Source organism: Ischnura elegans, chromosome 13 (assembly GCF_921293095.1).
Source record: "Ischnura elegans chromosome 13, ioIscEleg1.1, whole genome shotgun sequence".
Taxonomy (NCBI): domain Eukaryota; kingdom Metazoa; phylum Arthropoda; class Insecta; order Odonata; family Coenagrionidae; genus Ischnura; species Ischnura elegans.
Window position 1 is genome coordinate 19,991,849 of NC_060258.1, and position 26,946 is coordinate 20,018,794.

The 26,946-nt window shown below is 39.7% G+C and overlaps 1 protein-coding gene across 1 annotated transcript in view; it reads left to right on the forward strand.

Moving 5' to 3' along the window:
* Window positions 1-207: 207 nt before the first annotated feature.
* The window catches only part of LOC124170185, a 41,541-nt gene continuing 14,802 nt past the window's right edge, over window positions 208-26,946 (forward strand). The window contains exon 1 of the mRNA XM_046548879.1: window positions 208-388. The gene's annotated coding sequence lies outside the window, so the exon portion shown is untranslated. The remainder of the gene's footprint in view (window positions 389-26,946) is intronic.

Here is a 26,946-nt window from a genome sequence, read left to right on the forward strand (position 1 = left end):
AGCTTCAAAACGGCGCAAAAACGTCGCTTTTACCGTAGATTCGTCTCAGCCTCCGTTGAAAACGACCGCTCTATGGCAGTTTGAGCTGTAGCGCTCCAAGCGGCGAGAAATCGAAACTCGTCGCCGTTTCTTCCGGCGCCTCGTACGCGAGGAAAGTTCAGTCTCTTGCCTAGTACATTCCTTGGTTGGTTCCCGTCTACCCACCACCTCACCAGTTTCAGTATCGGCGCGTTGTTGGATGGGCGTGGTTAGTTCGTACGATACCGTCTTGGAATAAGTGACTTTGACTGATTAATCGAAAAGTGTGATATCGCTACAAAGCCTACGGGAGCAGATTCTTTCTGGATATAAACACACGTACAGTGATCGCGTAAACAATCGCATTTTGGTGAGTACCGACTTATATGGCTTTTTTTCATGAGTAACCTTTGCCGCGACTTGAAATGTCATGCTTGTTCTTTTGAAAGATTGTTTTAAAAACCATACTATTAAAAATCTCCGAAATAGCTGAACAGGATCTTTTCTAGCTACAGTTTGATTGTTACAAAAGTTGTCAGTTGCTGGGTAAACAGTCGCGTTGTCATACACCGAATGAGCTATAAATCTTATTGACGCGGCGTTCTCTGAAATTTATTTTCAAAATTAACCGTTCCGATGGAGTGGACTTCCCTACGCTTGTTATTTCATATCGTGTCAATTTGTGTTAGTCATAGAAGCCACAGGAAGTGAGTCACAAAGCGTGGTTTATTTATTTAATTTAGCAACGAAGTTATCTTCACTGTTGTTAAACGGATGAAGCATGTTTAAAACGTTACGGCAACAATTACTGTTTTACTTGATGCTGTCGTTATGGTGGTGCTACGGTTTTGAGCCGAAATTTTGTCTGTTTGCGCTGTGAAGATAAAATTTATCCTTTGGAACTTTCGGAATCTGAATTTGTAAGTTGCATAAATTAATTTTTCTGAAAAACAGTTCCATGGCGATGCTGGAAATTCCCATGAATATTTCTGATTCTGGATAATTTGAACATGATCACCTTAGCTAAATGCTAGAAGAAATACTTGGTAATCAAGCGAAAAATACCACATTTTATGCATGAAAATATCCCGAAATGGGCGTGTCTTTTTTCACGCGTACGATTTATTGTTAAGTGTGTCACGCCGTAAGTTGAAAAGGCATTGATTTTTATCGATCGAGTGAGCATGTCGTGAATGAGATAATAGTTTTTTTTATTTCAATTCTGGCGTCAGTTAATTCCAGGAACAGTCGATTCGCAGCGAAATTATTTCGAATCGTTAGCATTAGGATGAAAAGATGTCGTTCCACCCGTAAAAATACTTGCTTTCCCTGTTTTTATTTGTCTATATAATGAAATTAAATCGTCACGCTTAAGGATTACTAAGACATTCGTCACGCATCCATGGAAAAATGCTTGCGTGCATGAATGTCATCTCGTTTGCTCATTTGAATTCGTCCAGGAATCCGCGTGACGTGATGTGGACTGCGTAATGACGACGAAAATAGGCATGCTGCAACATGTTGACTATATTTACACGCCCTCAAAAAGCTTTCGAGTTTAGTACGCACGCCTTCGAGTGAGTTGAGGCATGTTGGCATGGCGACTCAATAATATGAGCTTGTTTATCGTGATGTGCTTCACTCGAATTTATTTATAATTTTTTCGATAAACCTGGCCCGGAAACCTTCTCGTGGGGTGTTGCCGTGGACAACCTTATTTACTTATCCTATTATCACGCATATCAGAAACTCAATTGATGTTGAAGCCTGTTATTTATATTATTATGATTAAACCACCCGTAAAAATATCTCTATCTTGTTCTTTATGCCTTGAAAGAAATGAAGTTACAATTTTTTCCTACGATTCAATTTAACTTGAAACCTTCATCAAGGCTTAAAATAATTTTTTTTTATAGTTGTGATGTATGTTAACAAATTAAAGGGTTATAAAAATATTTTTACAGTAATTATTTGAAAAAATATACACACATTCAGTTCTAAATTAACAAAGAAGGAGAAATTAGAATTTTAACGGAGACCGTTCCCGCAACTATTATTATTTATGGTAACTAAGTTTCATAGTTACCTTTCAGGCTGTATGTACTAAATAATAAAATTTATTGTCTTGTAATTGTTTCTTGTTTTGTTTTTACATGTTTTACTGTTGGTACTGGCTTCTCAATGTAATTGTTTTCTACGCAGCCATTTTGAGTAAGGCTCCTTTCTTTTTCGGTAAACCATAGTATTGTAAATTGGTTTTAACCGTCGCGAAGTATATGAATAAAAATATTTACTGCGTGTTTGTACCGTGTTTGTAAACAAATCTCCGGGCAATTGTTGACTATCGGTAATGGCCTTGTTACTGTCGACGAATCAATCGGTTTCACCTCATTTTCTTAAATTTAACCTGAATCAATAAATATTTATATAGATCGAATAAAGAAATGTGTTTGTTACGAGCCATTTTTTATACTTATTTTCGTAGTTTTATTGAATATTTTTCCTTAGATTATTATAACACGTCAAATATGTTTTCAAATTGGTACAAGTTCTTGATTTACAAATTGATTAACTAAATTGTTTATTGATTGCTACGCGTTACGAAGTTCGCCGGGTCAGCTATCGTAAATTACAATGAATATTGTCTTCGATTCATTTCAAGAGTGAGAAGGCTTCTCTGGGTTATTCCATTAGCTGATGAGCAAAGGCCACTTTCCTCTCCAGACTATAAAAAATAAAAAGGTTTTCATCCTCCAGAATAGGTTTCTCCAGTCACCCTTAAAAGATGAGGTTGACCTACTTAAGCCTACGAGAAGATCAATGGGTGAATGACCTCAAAACAGAACTCTGAGCGCTTCGTTCGTTCGTGAGCCGTTCATGAGTGGATCGATTTATTTCCGAATGGAACGGATCGCGTGTTCTGTGATCCGCTGGTCCCTAGTCAGACTCAATAGGGTGGTTTCCTATTAATCATCTATTGCCTAAATCGAATGTTTATTACTCTGGAGTACGCATTTCACGCTTTTAGATTTTCGAATGACGCTATTTATTTTTCGCGATTAAACGAAAAGATAAAATTTTAAAGCATGCGAAAACGCGATGGCTAAGTATGAATGCAGGGAAATGTCCGTGTGACGTATTTCTGGTTCCAGCTTTCGGCGTGTGAGGTGACCTTGGGGCGAGGCTAGAGCGCTGATACGACGCAGGCTGCTAGCAGGTAGCAGAGTACCCTACTAGCAGGTAGCGCTTGGCTTAAAAAAGGTTTATTAATACCTTATCAAACGAAGAAAACTTTCCGACCTTAGCCAGTTTTAATAGGTGATTATTAAAACATGTTTCCCTGAGCTCTGTGCCTCATGCATGCATTGGTAACCTCAGACGATGTATAACTCCTATCTATCTACTCGTATAGAAACTAGGTCCCTGTGACGTCACGTGGAGTGGCATCGCATGGGCGCCATTCTGGCCTTTTTCAAATGCGGTTCAAATTGACCATTGCCATTCGTCTAAACTGGGATTTCTGAAACCAAATAATTTGTAAATTACGAATATACTAATGTCGGGTACCGAATCGCATTAAAGGCATTTCGTTTTCTTTGACGAAGGAAACTGCCCTATTGTTCAAATGAAAATCTCAGAAAAGTCAAGAGGACCGGGAAGAAAAAAATACACTCCTTAGAGCCGCTTTTTAGAAATAAAAAAAGCAGATAATTAATTAATATAATCGTGCTCTTCTCGACAGTGGCGCTGTTAGGGGGGGGGTTGTGGGATAAACCTACCCCCCCCAGAACTCTGAGAAATTTTTCAGTTTAATCCATTTTACTTAATTGGATTGATATGACTAATAGAATAGTGTAAGGATTAATAAAATATCCCTCGGAAAGCCATAAAACTCACCATTTTGAACCATTTATCTTCAAATTCCGCAATTTATCAATCTCGCACACCTACCACTTATCCTGGTGGGTATACTATACCTCCACACACCCCGGTATTAGATGTACCTAAACCCCCCCCAGCCTTAATTCCTAGCTGCGCCCCTGCGTCTGGAGGCCTGGGGCGGAATTCTGTACACCGTTGGTAAGCCGGTCCTACCGAGCTCTCGGTAAGTCTCGGTACGAGCGATTCAGGTGACACGTTTTACCGACGATCGTCGTTATCCCACCGACAGTTGTCGGTAAACCCGTCGGTACATACCGACGATTTCAAAACGCTCGGTAGGACCTACCGACAAATTTTTAGCAACATGGCGGACTTTTGTTTACACTTTTCGGCCTAAGCTGACGATTTTAAATCATAATCTACGACGCTAGATCCGTGGAAGTGCTCTAATTGTATGTTATTTATAATAAAAATGATTGATTAAACACTTGAAACGTAAAATTTACATAGTGGGAGCAGTATTTAACTTTGCCAATGTTAAACGTATATTACATTATGCGTTCCAATAGCGTAAGGTATTTTACATTATAAATATTCCGTAATTTTAAGTATGTAACGTATTGCTTTGCTTTTAAATTACTCACAACAAGACACGATAGGTATCTATTGTTGATTCGTAAAGTTTGGATCCGAAATTAATTTATATTTTCAATAAAAACGAATGCCTATTGATGCACTTTCAATGAAATATATACGTGGACATTTCGTTCACTTTTATATTAACTTCAATACCCTATGTGAGCGTCTGAGAATGGGGTTTATAATGAAAATAACTCTCCTACATTCGTAAGTACTCTTGAGAGCATCAGACAGCAACGACGAAATAGAAAAAGCATATTGCTACTATATTTTAGAAGAATATAAATGGCATCACTTAACTCCTCTCACTCTTTGACGTCCTTACCGGTGCACAAAACTTCCCGTAAAATTAATGCTGAATTTACTTCACCATACTAACCAAACACCGTACGGGACTTCAAGATAGATTTTCATTATTACTATAAGAGCACTGAGTAGGTACGTACGTGTATTCCATCGGTAGAAAGGGGCAAATAAAAAGAATGATTGCACGAAAAAAGGAAACATTTAATGAATTATTCATCATAAAACTACAAAAATTTGATTTCAACACGAGAAAACCTTCATACTTCCAACGGTATATCACAAATTAACACTGATCAAGCATATTTAGTCAAAGTCATATCAACGCAAAGTTTGAAATAACACACAAATGGTATCAAAATGCAAAAGTTAACACTTCCAAATAGATAGCGTAAAGTATGTCACTCAAGTTCACAATCACAACACTTGACGCTATGATACCTTCCGTGATATCCGCGGAATCTCGGTGTTTTTCTCAACGAATGTATTTTAAATAGCCCAAAATGTGAATTCAAGCGACAAAAATGTTTTCTAATTAAATAATTACCCTTGTGGAAGTATCGGACTTACGGCGAACAATGAGGCAAACGATGTAAACAAGCCGTGGCTCAAGATGAAGGTACATTGTTACAATACTAATAAAAATAATTTCGTCACTGCTAATCCCAAGAATACAATTATAATAAGCGTAGGTGAACAATTATGTAGCAGACAAAGTCCTCTTCAAGACAATTATACTTGAAAATTCCAATACATTGAGCACCTAATGTTGCCGGTGTTCTTCTATCAACGACCGTTGAATCCTTGAATATAAAGGCTTTTTTACTTGGGCTAGAAAAAATCCGATGGTAAATACAGCAAAATCTCGGAATACAAGCCACATCGCACCAACGGGAGTAAGAAATTTTGTTCGCAGAGTGATTAAACATCGTAAATATTTCACAATGCAGTGATCAACTCTTTTTAACTTCTTCGCGGGCTGACGAATAACAGATGGCGTTTTCGGAGCCTCATTTGTTTAATGCAAACAAAGGAGAAATATGATTGGTCGAGGCACCTAGCCTCGTGTGCGGGTGCCACTTTCGTACCGACAAAAGCATTACGTCACGAATTTGTCGGTTGCACCGACAATCTGTCGGTAGCGGGGTTTTGTGAATCACATTTCTATCGGTGCGACCGACGATCGTCGGTAGCTACCGACACCGACGATCGTCGGTATCCGTGTACAGAATTCCGCCCCTGGTCACACGCTGCATTAACACGTACAAGTTAAAGCATGAATGAACACGAAAATGTACCGTGTAACAACCCAACTTTTACAAGTGCATGAACGGAAAATAGAACCTGTTATAATTTGGTTCATGCATTCGTAAATGTTCCGTTCCGATCCACCAAAATCATTCACGCAAACGTAAATTAAATTGTACGTGTTAATGTACCGTGTAACCAAGCCGTTACGGAGGCCGTGAACTAGGCTTGGATTGGTTTAGCTATTAAGATAACTTTCATAGTTAATGTTCACTTTTACGTCGCAAATAAAATAATATAAGGCACATATCACAACACACAATCGTCCTGAGTTGTAAATCACGAAGAAAAATTGGCGGCGATGTTACATGCCCTTACTTCCTATTAACACATATTATAGAAACATTTTCCTGGGTAAATAATCACGAAGTAAAATTGGGGGCGACGACACAAATCATTACTTCACAAATCAATTTAGAAAATAATTGCAAAAAAATAGATAAATATTCTGGACGAAAAATCGGGAGTAAATACGTACGTATGGCTGAACTCCACTACTTTTATTACGTGACTCCTTTTTGTTTACTTTCGCGTTGTCAAGGAGAATTGTTGTCCGCTATTATTTGACTTCCATCGTTTTTCTCCCGTAGTCACGGAGAATGAAGCGTTACAATCGCGACACCATCTCTACCATCCATAAAACCAGGAATTTCGTTCATTGGGGGGGGGTCCAAAACCAGGGGGGACATTGTTTCAAGAACAGGGTACTAAAGTAATGCGTTTTAAACTAATTTTAACACTTTCCATTATCGAAAAACTTAATTTTTCAAAGAAATGTTTCGAAAATTCATAAATTTTCAGTACATTATTTTCTTTTATGTAGGAAACAGTGGCGCCGACTCCATGGGCCCTGAGAGGGTCCAGAGCCCCCTCTAAACTTCGTTCTAGGTGTGAGGAAAAAATGTGTTAGGCATGTCAATTTTCCTCGGGGTGTCCAGATACCGACATTCGAGTTATAAGGGTTCTAATGTTCCGTATCCAGGATTTTGTTCTTGGGGAGGGGGGGGCACAAGGATACCTCGTTCTAATGTTCTAAGACTCTTCTGAAATTCTTAAAAATCTTGAAACTCACTACAGTAGATTCCGTTTAGTGGGTCCACCGGTTACTTGGGGCAGCCGCTTAATTGGGGAAGATCTTGGAGAACAGAACCCAATAGAGGAATATCCCAGAGTATTCTACGCTTAATTGGGACAGCATGCCGCTTTATTGGGCCATGAGTCGGCGACATAGACTCTATACTCGCGACGAAATAAAAATTTTTTGTTTTCAGAACACTATTTTTTTATATATTCCTCCTTTAATTTACTTTTATTTTTCTCAAATGCTCCAATTCTTGCCCTAAACTTAAAACTCACTACTTATAAAATCTTCCGGGGCAAGATCCCCGGTTTGCCCCCCCCCTCAATATTTTTTATAAGTCGACATCAATGGTGGGAAGGTTAAAGGGTAGTTTCCTTCATCAAAGAAAACGAAAGGCATTGATTGCGATTCGTTACCCACCATTAGTATATTCATAACATACAAATCATTTGGTTTTAGAAATCCCAGTTTAGTCGACTGTTAATAGTCAATTTTATCCTCATTTGAAAAAGGCCAGATTGGCGCCCATGCGATGCCACTCCATGTGACGTCACAGGGACCTAGTGTCTATACGAGTAGTCAGGAGTTTTACATCGTCTGAGATTACCAATGCATGCATGAGGCACAGAGCTCAGGGAAACATCTCTCAATAATCACCTATTAAAACTGCCTATGGTCGGAAAGTTTTCTTCGTTTGATAGGGGAATAATAATCCTTACATAAGCCAAGCACTACCAGCTAGCATGGTACTCCGCTACCTGCTAGCATCCTGCGTCATATCAGCGCTCAAAGCCTCGCCCCAAGGTCACCTCACTTGCGGCAGCGGGAACCAGAATAATGTCACACGGGCTTTTGCCAGCATTCATACTTAGCCGCCGCGTTTTCGCGCGCTGGAAAATTTTCACTTTTCATTTAATCGCAAAAAATAGATATCGTTATTTAAAAATCTAAAAGCATGAATTGCGTTCTCCAGGAGTAATAATCTTTCGATTTGGGAAATAAAAAAATAATAGGAAGCTACCCAATTGAAATGGTCATATTTAGTTCAATCATACACCATTGGAAAGATAAAAATGCATATTTTTATTCTTGCAATCAATTTTCGTTTTCCACGTGATTTACGGTGAAATTTGAAGAACACTACAAAAAATTGTGAAATATTAGCGTTTTTGCTTACTGTCCCCTTCACAGTTTCATACAGATTCAGACCGCATCTTGAATATGCAGTATTACTCTGATGTTAAGCGAATTAGGCTGGAAGCCGCTGGAGACTCGGAGGCTGCGCGCTAGGCTTAGATTGCTTGAACAATGAGAATGGATATCTTTAAGAGCGACACGGAGAACATGATAATTATTAGAGCCACACTATATTTCCAGGTCCGATAGAAGCGATTAATTAAGAGATGTGTTTTGCCGAACGGACGGGTATGTGATTTCGCTTTTCTCCCGAACCATTAAGGACTTAAGGAATAAATGCTAGACGTAATCTTGATTGAGCGTTTTCTTTTTATATGTAAACGGCTATTGTCCTATCACCCCCTGCCACACGCCTTTTTAGCATAACAACAGAAAGAACAGTAGTCCAAGAAAAAGCAAAATTCATCCATCACTTACTCAGGACACACTTCTTCATGCAGAGTACTACAGAAGAAATGATTCGTAGAAAAGAAAAAAAAATGACGATTGAGAATTTCATGTGTAAAAGTGTTTGCGATAGAAATGAGATTCACATCCAACAATGATTCAAAAAACCAAATAAATGGTTGAAAATGCAGTTAAGTTTGGAGTCATGCCTGCATCAACAAGGTCGACTTCCAAAAGAAGAAGAACCTAAACCAACCAATGTTTTGAATCGGCGAAGCTTTGCGATAGACTAGAATTCAAGCCAGTACCAAATTGAACACCAAAATTTGCGTTTGGCAGGGGATGTTATGACACCAGCCGTTTACATATAAAAAGGAAATAATCTAACGATATAACGAATAGCATAGGCGGATGTAAAGGAGGGACATGGGGGCATATGTACCCCCCCGGACCCTTTAAAAATACGCGGGATTTTTAATACGGTCCCATTATCATTGCGTTCTTTTCGTATTACGAGGTATCCATGTGCCCCAAATCCCCCCAGAACAAAATCCTGGATACGGCCCTGACGACTAGCATTCATCATAGTCCTGTATTGTGTGGGTAAAATACAGTTACCATATCTATCCATTCGGCAAAACATCTCTCTTAATATATCGCTGCTATCGGACCTGGAAATATAGTGTGGCTCTAATAATTAGTTCTCCGTGTCGCTCTTAAAGATATCCATTCTCAATAGGGGTGTTAACCTCAAACGAAATTACCCATTTAAGTAGATGCAAACGGTGAGTTTTGGCTAATAATTCACATTGGTGAAAAAATTTCTGCTATAGGTACGTTGCAGTTTCTTTTGTGCTCCGATGAAATTTGTGTGCCGTTGAAACGGCCAGTTTCGGCGGGAACTCAGGTTCGAATGGCTCTAACGTCACACACAGCTACCTCGCTGATTGCACGCTTTCGGTGAACGCCGTTATCCGAGCCGTGATTGAATTTGTGGATGCCGTGGTGAGAAACGGCTTTTGGACTGTGCATTTGTGAGGGCTAGTCATACTACTGTGCCTAAAATGAGTGCTCTGATGCTAGCAATTCAAGTTCAAGTTCAAGCAATCTAGCGCGCAACCTCCGAGTCTCCAGCGGCTCGCTGGAAACTCGGAGGTTGCCTAATTCGCTTAACATCTGGGTAATACTCTGGGTAACATACTGGGTAACTGGGTACAATACTGGGTAACATCTGTCTGTACGTCCATCTGTCCGCAGCGGTTTTTGACGAAACGCGCAGCCTTCCTTTGTATTTTGTTCAGTTCGCGGATTAAGTCTTTCTGCACCGGACCCCATGCGCTCGCTGTATATTCAAGGTGCGGTCGGACGAGTGCGAAATAGCACCTTTCTTTCACTTTCTCATTTGGAAATCTTCCCACGACACTATAATCCCACTCTTTGGAAGCGATTTGATTATGAGTATATCGGACCAGTAGCGAGGGGCGGTCGCGGGGGGTCCGGAAACCCCCGAAATATAAAAACACAATTGGGTGGTTTCCTATTATTTTTTTATTGCCTAAATCGAAAGATTATTACTACTGGAGTACTTATTTCATGCTTTTAGATTTTTACATGACGATATCTATTTTTCGCGGTTAAATGAAAAGTGAAAATTTTCAAGCGCGCGAAAACACGACGGGTAAGTAGGAATGCCGGGAAAACTTTGTGTGACGTACTTCTGGTTACAGCTGCCGCCGTGTGAGGTGACCTTGGAGCGAGGCTTTGAGCGCTGATACGACGCAGAATGCTAGCAGGTAGCAGAGTACCCTGCTAGCTGGTAGCGCTTGGCTTATATAAGGATTATTATTCCCCTATCAAACGAAGGAAACCTTCCGACCATATGCAGTTTTAATAAGTGATTATCAAGACATGTTTCCCTGAGCTCTGTGCCTCATGCATGCATTGGTAATCTCAGGCGATCTAAAACTCCTATCTACTCGTATAGAAACTAGGTTCCTGTGACGTCACGTGGAGAGCATCGCATGGGCGCCAATCTGGCCTTTTTCAAATGAGGTTAAAATTGACCATTGCCATTCGTCTAAACTGGGATTTCTGTGACCAAATAATTTGTATGTTATGAATACACTAATGGTGGGTAACGAATCGCAATCATTGCCTTTCTTTTTCTTTGATGAAGGATACTACGCTATAGTTTAAATACGCAAAAGAAAAAAGGTATTCAGGCATAAAAAACAAACTTTACATGTGTTTCTTATGGAAATGATTTAGGGCCCATTTTAGAGCGTCGTGGGCCCTGGAGAAGAATGATAAATAGTATACAACGAATTCTCAGTCCCACTGAATACACTCACCAAATTTTATAGGAATCGGTCCAGTCGTTTCGTAGGAGTTTGTGTACAAAAAACATGAGTCGAGAATTTTATATATTAGATTACAAAAAGGTCTTTTTATATAATCCCTTATATACTCCGTTAATACTGCAGCTATGAAGATAAAAAGGTATCATTTTTTTAAATGTTGAATCCCCAGCTTTTGACGAAAAATAAAATCTCAAATTCCTGATAAAATGGTCAAATTTAAATAATGCAAAAAAGTTGTTAGCCAACGTTTCATTTTATGTAAAACTATCATCAGGGTTGTGAATTAAAACATAAGAACAATATAAAATACAATGATATACAATATCATTACCAACATAAATAAATGTTGCGATAGAGTTTTTTTACGATGATATAATTTTTTTTAAATAAGAAGAGAATACACAAAAATTTTGATATACCTTACCTTTGCACAAATTTATATATATTACGTTACTAAGCTATTACCAAAACTATTTACCATTAATTTTGATTGATTAAACAAAAATAAATTTTGCTAAGGTTTTCAATTTCTGTTTTTTATTACAACAGTTATTATTTTTTTAAGTATATTATTGTAAAAACCTTTTTTTAGCGTAAAATCAAGTTGCCCCACTTTGAGCACTTGGTAATCTCGTAGTTTTCGTTCAAGTGACTTTACAATGAATTTTGATATAAGTAAGCTAGTATTGAGAGTTTGTAGAAAACAATTTTTTCATGCCATTTTAATCTATGGATTTGTATATAAACAACGCAGATCTCTGCTTGCTTCGAATTGAAAATTGATTCGTATTGTTGAGTGCCGAAAAATGTATGTAATTCATGTATGTTGATCGTGCACGTTAAACTTCAGCAGTATTTACATTATCGCTTGATGTTTATTCTTGTTTTGAGCTCGGATCTTTGCTTTTTTATAAGTGTTGCGCACGGATAATTCATTGCTAATTTTTCTGTAAACAAGGATTTAATCCTGACTTTTACGGGACCGTTGGATTGCTTGGTCTATGAGAGCTAAACTCAACATGTTTCCTTGGTGATAAACACTGTTTGGAATAGATAAGGACGAGGAAGTGGTTTGAAACGACCGTGTACTGTACACGGAGAAGAATTCCAGGAATTCATCGCAGAATAATGCAACTTCTTGAAGTGCTCTACGGATTCTCGGAATTTATCTTCTTGCAGCTGGTCGATTCTATCACTTCCACATCCTTATCAACCCCAAACAGCGTTTATCACCATGGTAACACGTTGAGTGCTGCGATCATCGACAGTGCAATCGAACGTCCTTTCCACAGTTGGCATTAAAAATTGGTTAAACCTTCAAAGACCGAACTATCTTACCAACTGATTTTTATTATTTTTGTTGCATGCCCTATTTACTTTACAAAATATTAAGAGATATTATGAATATCAGGGTTGGCCATAGAAACGAAAGTCAAAACCATAAAATTTTCATTAGTTTCGTACCCGGGAGAACTATCTTAAGCCTGAATCACACGATCATTTTTTTCGTCGCGAAAGTGATCACTGTAGTGATCACTCGCAAAATGATCGTCGCCGGCAATTGTTTTTCGCGATCGCGATGAGGATTCCCATCGCTATTTTTCATCACTCGTCCGATCGCTTTTTACGTCGCTAAAACTGTCACTGAAACCCCGTATCAGCCAATCGGAACGCATGACCGTATGGTGTGATTGCAGCGCAGCGTTTGACAATTGTGGGAACGTCATAGATAAACAAACACGCTAGATATACATTTTCGTGATGCGGGTCCCATGACAACGAGCTGTGATATCGGAAATGATGCGAAAAGCGACGGCAGGAGTGACCGTGTGATTCAGAAAAATGATCATTGGAGCGATCGCTTTTCGCGACGGGAAAAGTGATCGCGATAGTGATCACTTTCGCGACGAAAAAAATTGATCGTGTCATTCAGGCTTTACAACTGATTTTTAATATTTTTTGCATATCCTATTTACTTTACAACTTATTTGGAGATATTATGAATATATTAGGGTGGGCAAATGAAAGGAAACAAATGTCAAAACCATAAAATTTTCATTAGTTTCGTTCCCAGGAACGAAATGTAGAAACTAAATGAATTTAAACCCGGGGAGCTAAACTCAGGGTGAAAACGAAATCGGAGTCAAAATTACTTCGGGTGAAAACTAAACTAAAACCCTGTTACGAAACGAAACGTAGATAATTTTTAGCTCCGGAGGGACCACGTGTTTCACCTTCGAACAGTTTACCAGTACGAGGTATGGTTGAATGAAGTAGAGGTTCGGCCTACCGCCGTTAGATGCATGGGGAACTCATATTTTTACCACTAACAAGAGAACGGCGAACAAAAACTTGCCATTCCATTTTTAAGGTCAATGTTTTAACCTCTTTACACGTAGTGTGTCAAACGTAATGGGTCGAAACTATTCCCTCTTATCCCCCTACACTCAACTTATGGGATCAAAACGTAACAATGAGCAGTGGAATTTCGATCAAGGCCGTAGCCAGAAAATATTTTCGGGGGGGGTTTATGGAATAGTAGACAAACATATAATTAAAAAACGATTTAAGTTTTTCCTGGTGAATACTTCTGACAAATATTTCTCGGGTTTGCATCCAGGTTAAAGCTTTTATGTAAGCCGACGTTTCGGAAGACGACTTGTCTTCCATCCTCAAGGCTGTGTTACTTGGGTTTATGGAGTACCTTGTGAATGTGGTAAAATGTATGTGGGGGAGACAGGCCGAACGATTGAGACGAGGCTGAAAGAACACCGGAGATTTTTCAGATTAGCGCAACCAGAAAAGTCGGCCGTGGCGGAACACAGCATTAATGAAGACCATGCTATTAAATGGGACGACACCAAAATCCTTTGCCATGCTCAACGTTACTGGGACCGCGTAGTTAAGGAAGCAATAGAGATCCGCCTCAATCCCAAAAATTTCAATCGGGACACCGGCTTTCATCTAAGCACTACATGGAGACCTGTAATCAGCTGTATGAAAAACATAAGGGTTAAACGTGAAGAATTTCAAAAGACCTACAGCCAATCGGACGACACCTGAGCCGTATTGTTGTCTCCGTAAACGGTCGATCCTGTTCAGTGTGAAATTGAACTTCATTCAAGTAACACAGCCTTGAGGATGGAAGACAAGTCGTCTTCCGAAACGTCGCCTTACATAAAAGCTTTAACCTGGATGCAAACCCGAGAAATATTTGTCAGAAACATATAATTATTTAAATAAGGTAAATAAATAGCGTATATGGTTAACTATACGTATTTATTATAAACCCTTAAAGGAAAATATAAACATATAATCAAATAATTAAATTTAGCCTTCTAGAGTTCTTTGCAGCGAACAAATTGATTAACTCCTCGGTGTCGATGTCAACTCTGCGGCAACGCACAGATGGTATTAAAATATTGAGAAATGATAATGTGTCTTTGTGATTTTGAAATCTCGACGTAAGCTCATCAATGAAATCATCCAAAAGTGGAATCGTTAGAGTAATTCTAAAATAAGTCTCAGGCTCTTTTGTGTGGTATTTCACCCTATGCTCTTGGCGGGCTGTTATTCGCGGAATATTCATTTCCTCGTTAACAGTTCTGAGCAAGTTCTCCGCGTTCATGAAAAGTTCAGCAAATTTTGTATCAACATTTTGACGAACATCGTCAATAGTCTTGATAATTAAATCGACATGTTGTAAATCAGCTGCCAAATCGCATAAGGAGAGGAGATTGGAGTTTTCTACATAGCGACAGTGTGTAAGGGATATAAGCTTACAACAAAATCACTTGAAATGACTGATCTTAGAAAAGAATCAGCCTTTATTTTATTTTATTTTAAAGAAATATAACCACATACAGCATATACTTGCCATTTTATAGTGGCCAGGTAATAATACATAAATTAGAGGACGAAGACGCAATGTAACATGTAGAAAACAATAATTACATTTACAAAAACAAAAGGACAACAAGAAACTGCAGTGACAGACTACTTCGGTGACAGATAGGATAGGGAAAGGCTTATGAAGGATTTCAATGGGAGTGCAAAGGGGTCGATGTGTGGAGGGAGTGAGTTCAACACAGAAGTAATGCGGTAGAAAAACGAACGTTTCGTGAGCGAAAGTCTAGGAATGGGCATGTGGATTAGGGGATGAGAACGGGTAGGGCGGGGTGGAACTTTAAAATTGATAAAAGAGAGCAATGCTGGGCAGTCGATGGTGGAATTGAGAATCTTATAAATAAGTTTTAAATCAGCTGTGAGCCTATGGGTAGTGAGATTGGGGATAAAGAGGGAGGAGGGAATAGCATTAGTGGACATGTTGCGTAAATGCTGTATTCTATTTTTTACTATATTGGCAAAGAAATTGCAGACACAGTCCAGGGATGAGAGGTTGGTTTGTGAAGAGATAGACCAGATGGGACAAGAGTAGGTAAGAATTGGAAGAATGATAGATGAAAAAAAAGTTCGAAGTGCCTGGGGGTCTTTCATTTCAGTGAAACGGAACAGGAGTCCTAAGAGGGACATTGCTTTAGACTTGATGGATTGTATGTGCGGAGAAAAATTTAATTTATCGTCAGTGATAATGCCTAGGTCCTTAGATGTTGATACACGTTTCAGCGAGTGATTAAAAATACTGTAGTCAAATTGTTTAAAGATATTTCAGAACCCATGTCACTGCATAAGTTGTACAGTGTGTGCACAATTGCTTTATAGATTGCTTACAATTGCTTTACGATTGCTTCAACCCGACGGGTCTGGCACATCGCCGCATGGCTTTTCCGTTGCGTTTCGGAGAAGTTTATTTTCGATATTCTGTTTTAGGCACTTTGATCGTTTTACCTAGGACTAGATAAAATTTCCAATCGATTTTATGATTCCAATAGCATTTCGAATAAGCTGAACCTGGCAAGAGTGATACAAAGCTAAATTCAGATCCGATTTTCAGCTATTTGCGCAGTGTCAGGTTTAGATTTTTTTAAATAAATATTTAAATAATTTTTTCTTGCCACTTCAAATGCTGAACAGACCTGAAAAAATTAAATTGACTAGGTAATCGTCGTATTTTCGAATCTAAAGCTATGATTTTCACTCTTCGAGCGATCGCGCTATAACGCGTATAAAGTACGCCAGTCTTTGAATACTACCATAGATTGTACGTAGATTCTGAGTTAGAATGGCCTCGTCCATTATTACAACGTACTTTGACGGTCTATAGTGCGATTTATCAAAGCTCGACGAAGTATTGCAGCTAATTTATTTTTAGATCGGCAAGAGGAACCGACACCCGTGGCGCCCTCTAAGTACGCCGCACGACCGGCCGTGTACATCGTGCTTCGCTTTTCTTGAATGGTCTCGTGTATTCTTACAGTGATCATGATGGTTCCAAGCGAGCCCTCTTAAGGATACAACACACAGGGGCCGGGAACCAAGCCTGTGGCTTATACGCCCGATCACCGGGGGAGGGGCTGGAGAGGAAGGAAAAAGGATAGAGGCACCGCCGCGATGGGAGCCCGCCGACGCCTCTGGGAGGGGATAGGAGCGGAAGGGAGGGGACGGGGAAAAACACCCCAACGCTATAGAAGCGAAGGGGGCCCAACTAAACAGCGAAACCAAACATACGCAATTAATTTTCTACCAATTCTAGTGGATTTTCCTATGGGGAAGAAAAATCCATCGATCGAATCGGTAGATAATGTTATAATATTCATGTAATGTAATATGTTGTGTATTCTTACAATGTAATTTTCACTATCTGCAGCGTGACTTTTTTAAGTACAAATTATTGAAGATTTTTTTTTTTTAATCGACAAGAGGAACCCGACACCCGTGGCGTATAAATTACGCCGCGCGACTGAGCGTGTACCACCTCTACCATCTGTGTACCCTTTATATCAATATCACATTTATATGTACAAGCTTGAACTAATTTCTTCAAATAAAGATAAATTTTAACGATGATCGAGAGTTATCATGTAAATGCATCCATCAGGGGACATGATATTAAAAATGAAGATAGAGCCATAAAATATAGAATGTAATAATAAAGGCGGATCCTTACTGAGGCGCAACCACTCGGAGAGGGGGGCCCACATGCGCGGAGGGATGTGGTCCAAGGTTGCGGTAACCAGCCCCTTAGGCGGACCTCCCCTGAGCGCGGCCCCTCCCCTCGGAGAGTGGAAAGGCGACGAAAGAGACGTTAAACGAAAGAATTAATGAATGAAAATGAAGAAAATAAAAGGAAATTATGATATTTTGATGAATAAAACAAGGTGATGATGAAAAACTTTTAAACCTTTAAAAAAAACCGCCCTTATAATAATAATAAAATGCATGTATCGTGGACAAAGTACGCCACGCGCCCGGTCGTGTAAAAATATCAGGCGGGCCCGCTCGAGGGTTAACAAATCCAAACACAAATATCTACGTACCTTCAAATGTACCTGCCACTAAAGATTCGTGATCCTTATTTTAAACTTTTCTATCTCCGAAACGGCTTGTTTTATTTAATACAGTGCTCTAAAAATATAATGCCAAATTGAAATACCTACCGATTCATATATTAAACTGCTTGATATAGATAAATTGATAGGTATATTACACTTTGCAAGTTTCACTTAGTACGGACTCTTAAAAAATCATAACTAACCCATTTCTCTAATAATTCACAGCACTATTATTTCAAAAACTGCACTGCAACTATACGCACTGCACCTACAACTTCGCTTAGATAATATTATTGACTTAAGTCGCATTGGATCACTTTCCAAGACGGAACTGCCTCTCCGTGCTTCCCGGCGCACTTATTCATTTCGTAGACGCGGCACAACGAAACATCGAGAAAAGTCTCTAAGCCTATCCAATATTCCTGAATTCAGCTCGAACACGACTCCGAAGTTTCGTTGCTTCCTTAGTTGGCGTAGTACGTGCTATCTAGTGACATTTACGTGTCCCTGCGCCGCTATGTAAGATCCTCGTGTGAGCACCAAGCAAGCATAAAGTAGGTAATATCTATTTAATTTTTGTTTTCATTTCGGGGGGGGGGATGAATCCCCCATGATGAGGGGGGAAATCATTGAGGCTGGCTACGGCCTTGGTTTCGATTGATTTAGTTTCGTTCCAAGGGAGTAAAGTTTCGTCTCGCATCGTAACTAAACTCCTTGTTGATTTTAATTTCGTGCGGGAAGGATACTAAACCTACTGTCGGCGTCAAAATGATGTGCCGATTTACTACTTTGCAAATTTATACCTGGACTTCAGTGCATTCCATAATGATGAACAACGCGTCATTTTAAAGGACATATATTCTCAATTCTTATTTGTTTTTCGTTTCGTGAAAAATTCAAAAATGTAGACGCGCCAGTGCAATGAAGACTCCGCCAACCATAAAATTAGCCGTTTTGTCAACTTCATGAACTTTAGTAGCCCTCGTGTTTTCGCGTCCCTCCGGATGGAAACGAAACATTTTCCTTTCGTTTGACTTGCCCACCGTGATGAATACATATGTCAGGGGCGCCACTAGGAATTAAGGCTAGGGGGGGGTTTTAGGCGCAACTAATACTTACAGGTGTAGGGGTATTGCATACCCACCAGGGTAAGCAGGAGTTGCGGGGGACCTCCTTCAGAAAAATTTAAAGAATAATGGTTCAAAATGGCGAGTTTTACGGCTTTCTAAGGGGTATTTGATAAATCCTAGCACTATGCTGTTAGTAATACTGATACAAACAAATAAAATGGATTTAACTTAAAAATTTCTCTATGCTCTGGGGGGGGGGGTTTTATCCCCCAAACCCCCCCCCCCCCTCGCTGCGCCACTGGAATATGTCACTAGTAGTCAATCAGTTTCATTCACTTGACCATTGGTGTGTTCAGTGGAAGATGACGGACGACGGGACGTGAGTTTTTTTTCCAAATTTTTTCCGAATTGTAGGAGCTCGTAACTTTTATCTGTCCTTCGGGCGATTCTGTAACTAATATTTTTGTCTACCGTTCCATCACGTGAATTATCTCCCACGAAAATTCATGCAGTCAGCTCGTCCGTAACTGAGCATGTGGTTTTGATATGACGTATTATGTGTAGCAAGTGCAGTTTAAGATTCCTGGGGCAAGTGTCCGCATGCGGACTCTCTTCCCAGGCTTATGCAACAAATTTACACAATTGCTTTGAAATTTTAAAAAGCTAACTAACTGATTTTTACTATTTGTTGCGTATCCCATTGAATTTTCAACTGATTAACAGATATTCTGAAAGAAAACCATAACTGTAATAATTATCCACACTATTTTATTCGGTTCACCGGCTTCAAGAGCTCTTGAATAATGCGTGTGAAAGTTGAAACCGGCTGAGTGAATTAAAATATGAAAAAAACGATTTAAACGAGAGAAGATTTTATTTGTTTACGCTTCACCATAGAAGCGAGCATTGTCGGGACCCAATCAGCTCGGGGGCCGCTGATAAGTTCGGCGATCGCCGACCAGCCCAACTGGCCACACAGCTCCCACGAGAATTCTTTTCACCAACCCCAGTTTACGGGCGAGCGCGCGTGTGGCGCGGGCATCGCTTTTCTTTTGTTTCGGACGCCGATCGGCGAGCAGCGATGACAAAACTTTTCCCTTCCGGAGAATCTCATCGGCTCATTTCTATTCATGAGCCAACGAGAGAGAGGGAGAGAGGAGAAAGTTCAGAAATGACGAGTTGTGCATGTGTGCGTCATCGTGGCCTTGAACCACATGTGCTAGCGAGGGGGGAGTGATGTAATGGCGGTGGTTGCCGCGGTGACCAAATAAGGAAAGGCGGTAGGGCGCATGAATGAAGGATGGGCGAGTCGGTCGATGACCTCATTCCCCCCACGAACGAACGAACGAATGAATGAACGAACGATTCCTGCGACCCGTTCTCTATATCTCGATTTTTTTGTGCTGTGAACGTATCTCTGCGCCCGGAAGTGTATTTTCATCAATGAAGGGAAAAGTTATGAATAAAAGGCAATCAATTTACATTTTCTATATTAACAATTTATATTTAAATTGCTCTGTTAAATTAAGTTATGTTATTTTATGTTTGTTCTATTCGATTAATATTAAATGATCAATTTCTTTTCCGGTAAAAGTAATGAATGACAAATAATTACAATCATATAAAAATATAAATATAATAATACTACAGTTAAATTTGTTACATAACTTAAATTACGAATTACTCTTTGAGAAAGAAATGAGGAGGATGTTTAAGTGGTACTAATTTAAGTGTTTAAATTAATTTATAACTCTTAAATAAGAAACCTGTTTTTTTAATTTCCCACCCTGGTTTTGGAACCCCTCCACCACCGAACAGAATATGGTAGTTTCCTTCGTCAAAGAAAACGAAAGGCATTGATTGCGATTCCTTACCCACCATTACTGTATTCATAATACACAAATTATTTGGTTTAAGAAACATCCCAGTTTAGACGAATGTTAATGGTCAATATTATCCTCATTTGAAAAAGGCCAGATTGACGCCCATGCGATGCCACTCCACGTGACGTCACAGGAACCTAGTTTCTATACGAGTAGATAGGAGTTTTACATCGTCTGAGATAACCAATGCATGCATGAGGCACAGAGCTCATGGAAACATCTATTAATAATCACCTATTAAAACTGCCTACGGTCGGAAAGTTTCCTTCGTTTGATAAGATTTTAATGATCCTTATTTAAGCCAAGCGCTACCTGCTAGCAGCCTGCATCGCAGTGGCGCACGTATCCTCGCCCCAAGGTCACCTCATACGGCGGCAGCGGGAACTAGAATGACGTCACACGGTGTTTTCCCAGCATTTATACTTAGCCATCGCGTTTTCGCGCGCTTGAAATTTTTCGCTTTTCATTTAATCGCGAAAAATAGATATATCATTGATAAATAGATATGAAAAATAGACATGTCATTTATAAAATCTAAAAGCGTGAAATGCGTACTCCAGGAGTAATAACCTTTCGATTTAGGCAATTAAAAAGATAGGAAAGCACCCTATTGTATTATGTATTCATAGCACTTCTCTCTTAAATGGCTTCGGTTCCCTTTCAGCTTCGTATCAATCGTTCGATGCCTGTTTCCCTGGAATTGGCTGATGTTACAGAAGACGACTTGTCTACCATTCTTAAAGCGCGTTATTGTCTTAATGACCAATTTCACACCGATACGAATCGACCGTGTGTCAAGTAGGGTAGTGAGCGGCAAAGGTTTGCACGCGGCAAGATTCCATTCCGGATATATTTCTCTGAATACCGTGAATACGTCACTAGGAGTCAATCAGGTTCATTCACGTGAATTTTTGTAGCTTACCCATGGGTGTATTCAGTGAAAGATAACGGACGGCGGGACGTGAGTTTTTATTATTTTTTTATCCAACATTTATCTGAATTGTAGAAGCTCTTAATTTTTATATAAGTGCTTCGGGCGATTGTGTAACTAATATTTTTGTCCAGCCTTCCTTTACATGACTTATTTCCCACGAAAATCCATGCAGTCAGCTCGTTCGTAACTCAGCATGTGGTTGTGTTAAGGCCGTTTTACACGGTACACGGAATTGCGCAATCTGACGTACGTGCGAAGGCGCAATCAAAATTGCGTCGTGTAAAGCGGTGAATTGCTAGAACACATGCGAGAATGCGTGGATGCGAGACGGAAAAATAGCCCCTGTTCTAATTTCGTTCATGCATTCGCGCAATTCCACGCCATTTTAGAAATTAATGCAGCTCGAACCTGCGCAATTCCATGCCCCGAGTAAAACGGCCTTTATGACGTATTACGTGTAGCAAGTGCAGTTAGGGGTAAGAGTCCTGGGGCAAGTGTCCGCATGAGGACTCTCTTTTGCAACAAATTTTCACCATTGCTTTGACCCTTCAATAAATCGCCTATTAAAACTGCCAATGGCCGGAAAGTTTCCTTCGTTTGATAAGATATTAATAATCCTTATTTAAGCCAAGCGCTACCTGCTAGCAGGGTACTCTGCTACCTGCTAGCAGCCTGCATTTCCGCGGCGCACACATCCTCGCCCCAAGGTCACCTCACACGGCGGCAGCCGGAACCGGAATGACGTCACACGGGCTTTTCCCAGCATTCATACTTGGCCGTCGCGTTGTCGCGCGCTTGAAAGCTTTCATTTAATCGCGAAAAATAGACATCGTAATTTAAAAATCTAAAAGCGTGAAATGCGTACTCCAGGAGTAATAATCTTTCGATTTAGGCGATGAAAAAATAATAGGAAACAACTCTTCATATATTTCTAACTATACAATGTGTTAGAGATCCAACGATCCAATCGCTAGAGAAATCTAGCGATTCGGTCGTTGGATTATTCTTCCTCATATGATAGTCCTCTAAAATCGCTGGCACAGTAATGACTGATGCTTGGTTTTGCTATTTAGTGGGCCCTGTTCACTCCGTTGAAGTGTTTTACCCCGTCCCCTCCCTTCCAACCCTTTCCCCACTCCAGAGTCGTCGTCGGGCTCCTATCGCGGCGGCGCCTCTTTCCTTTTCCCTTCCCATCCAAACCCCTCCCCGGGTGATTGGGCGTATAAGACACGGACTTGGTTCCCGGCCCCAGTGTGCTGTACCCTCGCAGGACTCCCCCGAGCCCTCATTACTTCTTGTCTAATGTGTACAAACATTTTAAAGATCCAAGGATTGTTTTATCCATCGTATGAACTCTCTTCGCTTTCCAGCAGGTTCACATTTTCCTTCAAATACATTTATAAAAAAGGTAAATTATAGCAGGAACTATTACGTATATTAAAACCGTTTTCAGTATAATGTTCCCACTTGCGAAGAGATTTATAAAAATTCAAAATACATTTCGTATCTGTGATTACTTATACTGCTTTTATTATGTAAATGAAGTTTGGAATTATTTTTTATTAAGTGAATCGCTTGACTTTTATATATACATTGGTCGTTATATGCCTTTTCTAAATTGGTCGATTTCATCACCTCTGTCGCGAGTATGCGATTTTTTCGATATTTTTCCTCACCCTCTCTCTCTCTCTTGTGATAAATGCTTCAATTTATTCAAAAGATCAGTATACATTGCGTATTTAAAATTGTTTTTTTGGTCAATAGTATATCTATTTTTCAAGAAATAGCAAAATGTTGTGCTGTGTTCAATTTGAGACCATGCTTGAAAACGCATTTAAAAATTTATGTTCGGGTTTTATTTCATAATATCTCTTAATTAGTTGTAAAATAATTAGGAAATGCAAAAAAGTAATAAAAATCAGTTGGTAGGTTACCTCAGTGTTTAAAGCAGGGGTTCCCAAACTTTTTTGTACCACGCCCCCCCGCTACACAGATCAGCTTTCCATTTTGCAATACCCTATTTCCACGGTGCCGTACATACCAACTCCTACTTGCACAAGTACTTGTACTCGTACAAGTATCTACCTAATTGATACGGTGAGTAGGTAGATTTTTTTGTTCACTGTTGAATGCAGTAACGCAGAATGGAAAGATTCAATAATTGTACGTATGATGAAAATTATAACAAGTATTACATGAAAAACGAATATAATTACTGATACAAAATTTAACGCTGTAACACAGATACATTTTCAATTTAAGGAAGGTGAAACAATAGGCCTACCTACTAACAAAAACAAAACATAAAATGTAATTTAGTGAGATGGGTGCGCTTGCATGTTGATAAGTTGACAGATCCTGGGTTGAGTTTCAAACAAAGCATAGCATAGGTCACTTTCGAAATCAAGTTTGTTGCGGTACTTGGTTTTGATCACCACAAGAGTTGAAAACGCTTTTTCGCACATGTATGTTGTTGAAAAAGGCAAGTAGGTACATCCGAACAGCTTTCTCTGAGACACTGGGGTAAACTTTTAAGTACTTTTACCAGTACTGTAACCTTCTTTGATAAAATTTACAACTTTATTGAAACTTTACAAAAACAATTATGAAAACTTAGGAAGACTTTATTTCAAAGATCTGAGGAAATTATTTTTGTAATTTTTTTATTTATTTCATTTGGGTGTCACGCCCTCCCAGGGGGGCGCGCCCCCCAGTTTGGGAACCCCTGGTTTAAAGGGTCAAAGCAGTGGTTTAAATTGGTGGAGGCATCAGCTTCCTTGGGGCGAGTGTGTCCACGAAGACAAAGAATAAAAGAAAATGGAAGATAAATAAAAAACGATAATTAGACTACATTTTCGGTAGCTTCACCACCTTCTTCGTAGTTAGGAACAAGAGTGTTGGAAAATCTGGAGAAGAGCTGAGGTAGGGAGGGCCCAGTGGGGGGGAAGAGTTTGCTGAGGCAATTATGAAAGGGATTATCTATTAATGTTAAATCGTTTTTTTTCATATTTTAATTCACTCAGCCGGTTTCAACTTTCACACGCATTAATCACGAGACATTGGAACCGATTGACCGAATAAAATAGTGTGGATAATTATTACAGTTATGGTTTTCTTTCATAATATCTTTTAATCAGTTGTAAATGAAATAGGATATGCAAAAAAAGTAATAAATATCATTTGGTAGGTCACTTTAGTCTTTAAGAGGCGTTTCCCTGAGCTCTGAGCGGAACAATGCCGACTAAGACGAACGGCTCTTTATCCGTTAATCAGCGTGTGAATCAAAAGAATCGTGATCCTTTTCTCGTAAGCAAGTCGATCATCAGTCAGTCCCTCTTCCGGTTCCTCAGAGATGCCGGGACATCTGAGGGAATTTTAAGATTTTGACTGGTTTGAAATTTGGAAAACTCTCAGAAGCTGATCGAGAAATGGAAGGGCACAGTAGTGATATCGTGTAGGTATCAGTTTCTGATTTAGAAGTAACGATTATACGATTTTCAAAATGCGTAACGTCGATTTTGCTGAAGTATAGAACCTCTATTGTATTTTCGTAAAGTTTAGAACCTCTATTGTGGTGACCACCGAATCCCTCGAATCTCGAAATAGGCGCTCCCAGCGAGAAATGTTTTTGATAAATGAGGGGCCACAGTCATATAGATAAATAAGATTCAATATGAAAACTCAAATTTGAAACCGTCAGCAGCGTGAATGTGCATCAAAATCTATGCAAAATGTGGTAACAAAATCTATGCATTAAATAATTACCAATACCTTCAATTTAAAATAACCCATAAATTTTAAAAGTGCATCCATCACAACTTATAACATATAATTGAATTCACAGCGTAGAAAATAGAAACGATTCTTTAAAATCAAATTCTAGCGCTTTTAATCAATCGGTCAATACGTATATACCAGTTCCATGACATCGTGAACGAGAATCGTGAAGGGGAACGGTGAATCATCCCACATGAGGGAAGAATCGTGATTCTTCTATGATTGAATCATTCAAGTGACATCAATCAAAAATATTGTATCAGCAAAATGAACGACTCCTCCCATCTCCGATGTGTGCAGAGTGAAATAAATGTGTGTTGTGGGTGTGCCGTTCTATTCTGGGCTCTCCGTCGTCATAGAGACGGCAGACGTTGTTTACTCTGCCCCGTCACGCAATATGGCGCATTTTTACTCATCTCCCTCTAATCCCGACATCAAAGAAAGAGTCCCTCGTTCGCGTGGCAGAGGAACCGATCCTAAAGGTTCATTCACACGAAGCTGCCTCGCCAGCTTCTAATATCAGCTACTAGATATGAGCGATACATCGCTGTAATTGAATCACCGTTACTGAAAAGTAGCAGTCACTGTCGGTGACTCAATACTCGAAATCACTGTGATTGGATCACTGTATTCACTTTCATCACGAGTGTGATGAAAGCACAGAAGTGATATGCTATATATCGTTGCCTGTGGTTGAAGAGAAGTAGCCGATCACTGCCGGTGACTAAATCACTGAAAACTCGAAATCACTACGACTGTGAATACGGTGAAGATAGCTTCGGCTGCTACCAACAGTATAACAAAGGATGTCTTATCTTTCGTGTCAACGGCAACGTCGCCACGCCGAATTTCGCTAGCAGCTGCCGCACAACAATCGCACTGTGGCACGGCGCATTGTCATGGTGAAGTTTCCAATTCTTGGCAATGGCTGATCACACGCGCGTTACGCAATGTCTAACAAGCTTCGCGCACATTTCGTCATCGCAAGATCCTCTGTTACAATGTTGTGGACGGTTGCGATTGAAAGGCCTCACTGATGATGGGCCTGCCAGAGTCCAAAACGTTTTTCATTTGTCGACCTGAGCATCGGTTCGAGCGGTCGTCGGGCGTCCGACGCGGTGCTCCTATTCGGCGAGCTCCCGGCCTTCCTTAAACATTTGTGCACTCAAAAACTCTAGTGCAGCTCAAGGCATCATCAAGGCATCCCCATAAGCCTGTTTAACGCTTTTAAAGCCACCGAAATTTGGTGGTTCTAGCGAAAAGTGCCAACCTGAATTTAAGAGTTTTGTAGCACTTTATGAAAAAATTACAACATGAAGTTATTATTTTAGATCTTAACGTAATGTTTTTTTTATTTCACTAAAAGTAATTATTTCTTGATTATAATATTCTAATAAATTGGATAAAGGATAAATTTAATTATTACGACAATATTAGTTTGAAAATCCGGTCTACGCTCGTGCCGATATGTCGGCTCTTGGCACTTTTCGCTCGTGGACCGAAAGCCGATATATCGGCCCGTGGCACTAAGGGGGATAATGAGTTCAAGGGTCTCCGACGCGGATTTCCCGAGTTCTAACGCAAAACTTCACAGCTTAGCGTTTCTCGACAGTGGACTCCGTGCTGGGAAGCGACGACACCACAAGCAATCACAT